Raw genomic sequence first — 7,622 nt, forward strand, 5'->3', positions numbered from 1 at the left:
TTTGCGTCACTCGTAGAAACAAATGACGCAAATGATATATTTTAGCTTCACTATAAGTAATTTGCGTCGGACATTAACTATAAAGCGAAGCAAAAGTGTGATATATTTCAGCTTACTTATATTTGCGTCGGTTTCATAAATAGAAACGACGCAAACGATAATGTTATTTGAGTCACTCATTGATTGACAAGTGATGCAAATAGCTTTGTGAGTAAATTGCGTCACTTCTTTCTTTATTGAGTGACGCAAATGACTATTACGATTACGACCCACTCAGCGCTTCCTCACATTCAATATAAAACACTCGCTGCCATGTCGCCGTTCGAACTTCAAAACCCTAGCAAATTCAACTGCAAAAATCCCCAAAAATTCAACATCAAAACCTCAAGAAATTCGTCCAACTAGCCGAATCCCCAGTGCTGCCTTGTTGTCGTTCGTACCGCAAAATCCTAGCGAATTCAACAGCAAAACCCTGATAAATTCGACCCCAAACCAACAAATTCGACCCCAAAATCAATAAATTCAACCACTAATTGAAAACCCCAGAATATCCAAGCCAAAACCCCCCATTTTCAAGCAAATCTGAGGCAAAACACCCCATTTATGAGCAAAAATCGACCCAAACCCCCCCCCCCCCCCCCACGAAATTCGAACTATTAAAACCGCTAATATTCTAGATGAAATACCCTACATCGAGGATAGCAGGGGATTGTTGCTTGTTGGTGTTGCTATTGATGGTTAGCAGGGGCAGCAGTGGAGACGCTGACGATAATAAGAGGTGCGAAACTATCGTTTTAGGTAATAAGAGGTGCGAATGATTTAATTTCAATTGATTTAAACTATTTTATTAAATTATCTTTTTTTTCTATTGATTTATATGCTGTTTTAGGTAATAAGAGGTGCGAAATGATTTAATTTTATTGTAATTAGAGGTGCGAAATGGTTTTAATTTATGAGGAATTTAATTTAGTAGATGATGTAGGGTCAAAATTTAATTTTATGATTGTGTGTATTGATTTTGGCGTGAAATTAAAAAATTAATTTGGTGTTATAGTTGAATTCTGTTTAGTTTGATATCCGTTGATTGGAATTTTGTCTGATTATTGATTTAGTGTAATAATAGATTCTTATTACAAAATTAGTAGATTTTCCATTATAAAAATGAAGTATTTGTTTCTGTATCAGATTTTTCATAATAAAAATGAAGTATTTGTTTCTGTATTAGAAAAAAGGTGGTGCAAAAGTATGGTGTGAATTTTGGGAAAACATAAGTAAATTTTTTATAATTATTTTGAGGAATTGTTGGAGTTAATCACTTCTAGAGTATTGCTTAAATTAATTATATTGTCTTTTTGTACAAAGGAAATTAATTTTTTTGCCATTCTTTTTCACCTTTTTGATCATCTTCATTTGCTTAATTAAACTGACGATTTATGCGGTGGAAACACTACTAAGTTGGTGGAGATTTGGATGCCGCTGCAGTGGTGAATATGCGAGGAAGATGGCTGGTAGTTTGTGGTGAGTGTGTCGGTGTGGGGTTTGGGTGGAGTGGAGTGGCTAAGGTCGTCAACTTGAAGATTTGTTCAAAAGTTGCTAGAGTTCTCACTCTTTCTGCTTTGTTGAGTTTGATGGGCGAAAGAGGAGGAGATCGAGAAGAAAATGGAGGTTCGTGAGTGAGTTTTTTAATTTCTCATTTTATGTAAACCTTGACTTCACAAAATCTATCACAATTTCACGTATTTTGAGCAATTTTTCTTGTTTGATCGAGTGTTTGTATCTAGAAGATATAGAGTTAGATTAGTGAATTACTTGGTGCAGGTGCAGCAGGTGGCTTATGGTTGGTGGTGAGTGCGGTGGTGTGGCCTGGTGCAGCGGGCAATTTGTTACGAAGAGCTATTTTGTTGTTAAGTTGTTTGTGAATTGCAAGGGATAATGTCAAGGTTTCTCTCTTTTATATTTAGATTAACTCTAATCTTTTTGTTATTCAGTGAATTTTCTGGTTTAATTGTTCTATAATTTGAGGTATTAGTTAATTTCTTAATTGATTTCTAGATACAAGGCATTAAGTGGACAATCTAGGGGAAGTAAATTGACATGGCATTTGGGACAAGTTAACTTAATTCCTTGCCCAAACTTCTAGTTTCTTAATAATTTAAGTATAGAAATTTAATTCAACTTATAAATATAATGCATGTAGTGTCCTCAACAATTGGGTGGACGTGAGTGTGGCTACTACGTCATATGTTATATGTACGAAATATTTGAACATCATCATAGCAGTGAGGATTTTATTAAGGTATGAGTCGTCAAATATTTCATTTTATTTGATAAATACAATTTGATGTTAGCTATAATCTTGAATTAAAACTTTCCTCTTGTATTTTTGTTGTGTTGATAGGATTTTTCAAGAACTGCACCATATACCGAGGAGGAGATAAATGAGGTTCGAGATATTTGGGCAGAGTATTTTATATGTAATGTTGAACTTTAGATTTACACTTAGCAAATGTTGGACTCTTGTTTCATATCTTAGGCTTGACATGAATGAATTTGGTTAATTGGTGATTGTATTGGGTGATGAGTATAATGTTAATGATATTGAGATGTAAACTTATTGGACAAGTTGTTAATATAATGTCGTCATTCCCAATTTTATGGGTAGGCTAAAATACAAAGGAAACTTTGCCGAAATTTACATTTGAATTCATTAATATTGCATTTTAATTTCAGTTCTTGGTGTTAACATATACGTTATACCACTACCAAGGGAAACATGTACTACAAACATATACAAGCAATTGATATAATTTTAAAAACAAAACAAATTTACATCATTTGCGTCACTCATTAAACAAACAAGTGATGCAAATACCTCGATTTTGAATTGTCTACCAAGCCATTTGCGTCACTCAATAGTTAAGCAAGTGACGCAAATTAAAAACAAGAAGTTGCTCAAATAAGTTATTTGCGTCACTCCATCATAAAATAGAGACGCAAATAACTTTCATTTGCGTCACTTGTTTAAATAGGAATGACGCAAATAAGAGTTATTTGCGTCGCGCCTAGGAGCACGCAAATTAAAAGTCATTTGCATCGCAAGCAGTTGCTTCGCTCATAGAAGCGACACAAATACATTATAAATGAGCCACGCAAATGAACGTTTTTCTACTAGTGTGAATGAGTATATTAGGGGAATGGTTGAGAACAAGTATAATGGTAGATTCCGTCATTTGTCTATGCATGATGCTTGGAATTTCTTCACATGGCTTGCTAGAGGTTCTTATGATAGGGAATGCCATGTATCTTATTTTGATTCTCAATGTCAAGATTCTTTAATTTTTGGATGAATTCTCTTGATTCTTTTAATATGCCTTGTGATTATCCAAATATGCATGTTAACCCTTCCCCTCTTATGCTCATTATGATGAGGTTTGTGATAATTTTGATGATATGCAATTTGATTTTGACCATGAACCTCAACCCAATAACATTGATACCCAAATTCTTTCCCAAATACAAAATCTCACCCAACAAGTGCATGAACTTCAAGAAGAACAAAAATTGAGAGAAGAAAGACTTGCGCAAGTGATGAGTGCTAGGGTTGATGTAAATGGATGTGAGACACCTCATTTGGAGTGTGAGAGTGTTTTTGAGGATGATATGGGCCAAGGGTGTAAAGGTGAGGGGAGATTTTCTTGTGATGAAAGGATTTTTGAGGATTTTGATCCTTCTCATTCCCCTTTTGAGTTTGAGTGTCATCCTTCCCCTTAATAAACCCCCTTTGAGAGCTTCCCTTGGTGAGGATGTAAGTGAGCCATCTTCAATTTTGGTTGAGGGAATTCATGAGGAGGAGGATGATGATGAGTTTGAGCTACAAAGAGAGATTGAGAGTACCTTGAGTGATGTTGGAGGAGTTGAGAATGATTAAAATGTCGAGTTTGAGGATTCCAACCCCCTTCCCCATCTTGATGAGTCTACCTTGCATGTTTGTGACCCTTCTATCCATGAGTCTTTGGATTCATTTGAGGTTATGACTAGTATGTTCATTGAAGGTGTAACAAAACATTATAGCCTTTTAAGAGAGTTCACTGACAATGCTTCATGGGAAATAGATGCATTTGAGAGAAACCTTCATCCTTTCATGCATGGTTTAGAGACTCTAGGCTTTGAGGATGTTGAGGGAGTTGTTATGCATCGTTGTGATAGAGAGGAAGAGGTTGTTTCTCTTGGAGGTTGGATGTTTGAGGGAGATGGAGATCATGAGTGTTCTTCTTTTGAGGACTCTATGATTGATTTCCATGCTCTTATTGGTGATTTGAGGAATGGCGGTGAGGAAAAGTTCATTAGTGAAACCATTGCTCCTATCCCTTCTTCTTATGTCTCTTATTCAAGGAAATTTGACCACATCCCCTACTATCCTATGTTCCTCCCTTCTTTTGTCATAGAGCCTATTGAGGACACTCTCTTGTTTGATGAGCTTTTCCCTTCTCATCCTTCCATAACTGAGGAAATAGGTGATTATGCCGCCCAAAAAGATTTTGAGGAGGTTTTGCCGCCTCCTTATTTTCTTGATTTTTCTTCTTTCTTTTGGCATCTCCCTCCTCACTTGCGTGCAATAATCTTGTTGCACTTTCTCCTCCCGTCATTTGCCTACCGTTTATCTTATGAAATGTGTAGTAGTGCATTTGATAAGTTTTTTGGTTCATTGCAATATTATTTTATTAGAGCGGTCATGCTTGGACCTTAAGCAAGCCTTTGTCGGGAAGTAAACCGTGTTTTATTGCTTTCAATTTCTTTTCTTTTTAGTATAGATTCTCTCTTATTGAAATGTTTGTGTGCCTTTTGCTAGGTACATAACTTGATATACTTTGGTGCATTGGTATTGGATCAAGAATCAAGGAAGTTTGACTCCTATTTTTGCTAGCATATGGAAACTGGCTTTGAAAGGTTTAATTGGGTCATTTGCGAGTATTTACACCCTTCTATATTCGGTAATATCTTTCCTTGCTCTTTTTCTAATGGTTGGTGACTTGTTAGTTGGACATGTGTTGGTTTGTTGGAATGATTTCTTTCTTTTCCCCTCCCATGGATTATTTGGTTTATATTGAGTATGTTGTCTCATTCAAGCTTGGTAGAGGGTATTCTATCATGTTTGGTGGGATGTTGATTCATTTATGCTGTGCGCTTGAGTATATGCATTTCCATGTCTTTTCTTATGTTTCGAAAAATCCAAAAAGATTTTTGTTTACTTTCAAGGTAATTTTGGCAAATTGTGTTTTGTTAGTTCTTGTTTTGGGCATTCTTTTTTTTTTTTTTGGGACTTATATCCTTGAATGTTTATCTTCCTAAGTGGTGAATGTGTGCACGGTTTAAGAGTGTCATTGGTTGATTTTAGGATATTATATGCTAAGACAACCGGTTTAGTACTCTTGGGTTTCATGAAACCTTAGTTTATTACTTGTGGTAAGGTGGAGTTGCTCTCTATAGTGGATTTGAAACCCTTGATTGGTATTTGCTTGGTTATATATCACTTGTGAGCTTCATTTGTTATAGCCTTCATCACCTTGTTGAGCGGCAATTTAGGATCCTTAGCTGTGCATGTCTTAATCCTTGGTTTGACCTCTAGCTTCCCGAGACCGTGACCGAGCCACTCTAGGGGAGGACAAGGGCATTGTTCATTTTCTTTATCTTCTTTTTGTTTTGTTACAAATTTTGTTTTTTATTTTGCATTTGCCTATCTTGCCAACCCTTTGAGCCTATTCCCTTTCTTGATTATGAGCCACATTACAAGCCTTTTGACCTTTCGTTTCCCTAACCCTTAGTTTTGTGAAGCATTTTGGTTTGAGAGTTTGTTTTGTGTTGTGATGGTTTGAATGAAAATGAGAAAGTATTATGCTCTTTGGACCAAGCAAGAAAGTAAATTGTATATATTGTGTGTAATAAAGCAAATGCATTCAAGAAAAAGCCGTCCATAGTTAAAAAAGGCAAGGACACCAATTTTCAATTTTAAAAAAAAAATCCATAAAAATTGAAAAAAGAAACAAAAACAACAAAATATTTTAGTTGTTTTCGTTTTCTTCCCTATTTCAAGCATTGAGGACAATGCTTCGCTCAATCTTGAGGGGAGCGTTCCTTCGTTTTTGTTTATATAGTACGTGTGTTGGTGTTGAATAAGCTTAGGGGAGATGGCTTTATTGGTATTTTTGTTTGATGTTTGGTGAGTTCTTAAGTTTGTTTTTGAGGTTTGATCACTCTTTTGCTTCACTTAAGAATTATAACCAAATTTTTAAAATTTTTGCCCTGCCCTGCCCTGACCCTTAGCCTTACGTTACAACCAATAAAAGACCCTTATACCCTTGAGGGTTGAGTCAACATCGGTGGAGGGAGATAGTTTTCAAGCCTATGGAGAGAGTGTGCATGGCTAAGACGTTGGGATTAACTTCTCAAAGTTTTTCATTTCTTTATCTTTTTTCGGTTCCTTCGAGGAATCATGAGAAGTTAGCTTAAGGGTTGATTTGAAACTAGTGGAGATAACGCGGACTGATTGGTTGGGACAAGGGTGAATTGAGTCTCATTAGTCCTCTATGCTTAGCATATTTTATGTTTCAATCAACCATTGACATCTTGGAACGTGCATACATTTGTCTATTTAGAAAGGTTTGCATTAATTGATGCTTGTTCCTATCTCTTGTCCAAATATGAACTCGTGTTTTTCTTTTTCTTTTTCTTTTCTGTTTATTGCCTTTCCTTGGTTTTTGTCAAGATTTGTGGGTTAAAGTCTTAGGAAATCTTCACGAGACCTCACTCGTCCTCATAGGCAACTTTGGGGTTTAAAGGGCTTGTTGTAGCTAAAAACAACCGTGATTCCTACAAAAGTGAGTTAGTTTATATTCTTTCTCTTTTTAGTTTATCTTGCTTGAATAAATCATTCTCCTTTCCTTGTGTTTCATTGAATTTTGGTCGAGGACGAGCAAAAGATTAGCTTGGGGGAATTTAATAACTGACATTTATGTCACTTTTAGGGGTGTTTTTAGAGTCGTTTTTCGGTTTATTTTCCATTATTTTTCCTCGTTTTTATCTTTATCTCGCTTATTTTCTTATTCTCGTCTTTCACCCTTTAATTTGGTGATTTTTGCATTTTTATTAGTTATTAGCTTAATTTCGTAATTTTAGTTAATAATTTCTCATTTCTCTCATTTTCATATTTATTTTAGTTTTGTATTTTATTTTACATTGTTTTATTTTATTATTTTAGTCTTTGTCCCTATTCCCCCTTATGTATATTTGGTTGTGTAGGATCGTGTTCGGAGGTCCGAGGTTCGAGTCAAATGTGCAATGCCCTTCGCTCTAATTCCTACTCGTGTTGCTGCCCCTTATCCTACACCACACTTCACTAAACCTACACCACACTTCCCCTGCATCTTCACCCACACACAAACTCCCTTGCTCCATTTCCTTCCCTCCACTCACAATACCACTATCACCCACCAGCCACGCATTCCCACAATTCACAGAACTGCGTGCACCACCTCTGCTCACAGCCAACTCCCACGCAACTAGCAGCCACGCACCAACAACCCCTCGAATCGCAGCAACAGAGCAGCCCATAGCCGCAAGCTCCA

The 7,622-nt window shown here is 36.2% G+C and overlaps 1 long non-coding RNA gene across 7 annotated transcripts; it reads left to right on the forward strand.

Moving 5' to 3' along the window:
- Positions 1–213: 213 nt before the first annotated feature.
- On the forward strand, positions 214–2,670 carry LOC145587736 (uncharacterized). 7 transcript variants are annotated; one of them, XR_014101407.1, is made up of 5 exons: positions 214–798; positions 1,456–1,673; positions 1,819–1,940; positions 2,198–2,296; positions 2,399–2,670. It is a non-coding gene; the product is annotated as an uncharacterized LOC145587736 (long non-coding RNA). The 7 variants fall into 7 exon arrangements; XR_014101403.1 differs by having other exon boundaries at positions 221–808; positions 1,456–1,665; XR_014101405.1 differs by having other exon boundaries at positions 221–778; positions 1,456–1,665.
- The last annotated feature ends 4,952 nt before the right edge of the window (positions 2,671–7,622 follow it).

The sequence above is a fragment of the Chenopodium album genome, chromosome 17 (assembly GCF_948465745.1).
Source record: "Chenopodium album chromosome 17, dcCheAlbu1.1, whole genome shotgun sequence".
NCBI classification, from domain to species: domain Eukaryota; kingdom Viridiplantae; phylum Streptophyta; class Magnoliopsida; order Caryophyllales; family Amaranthaceae; genus Chenopodium; species Chenopodium album.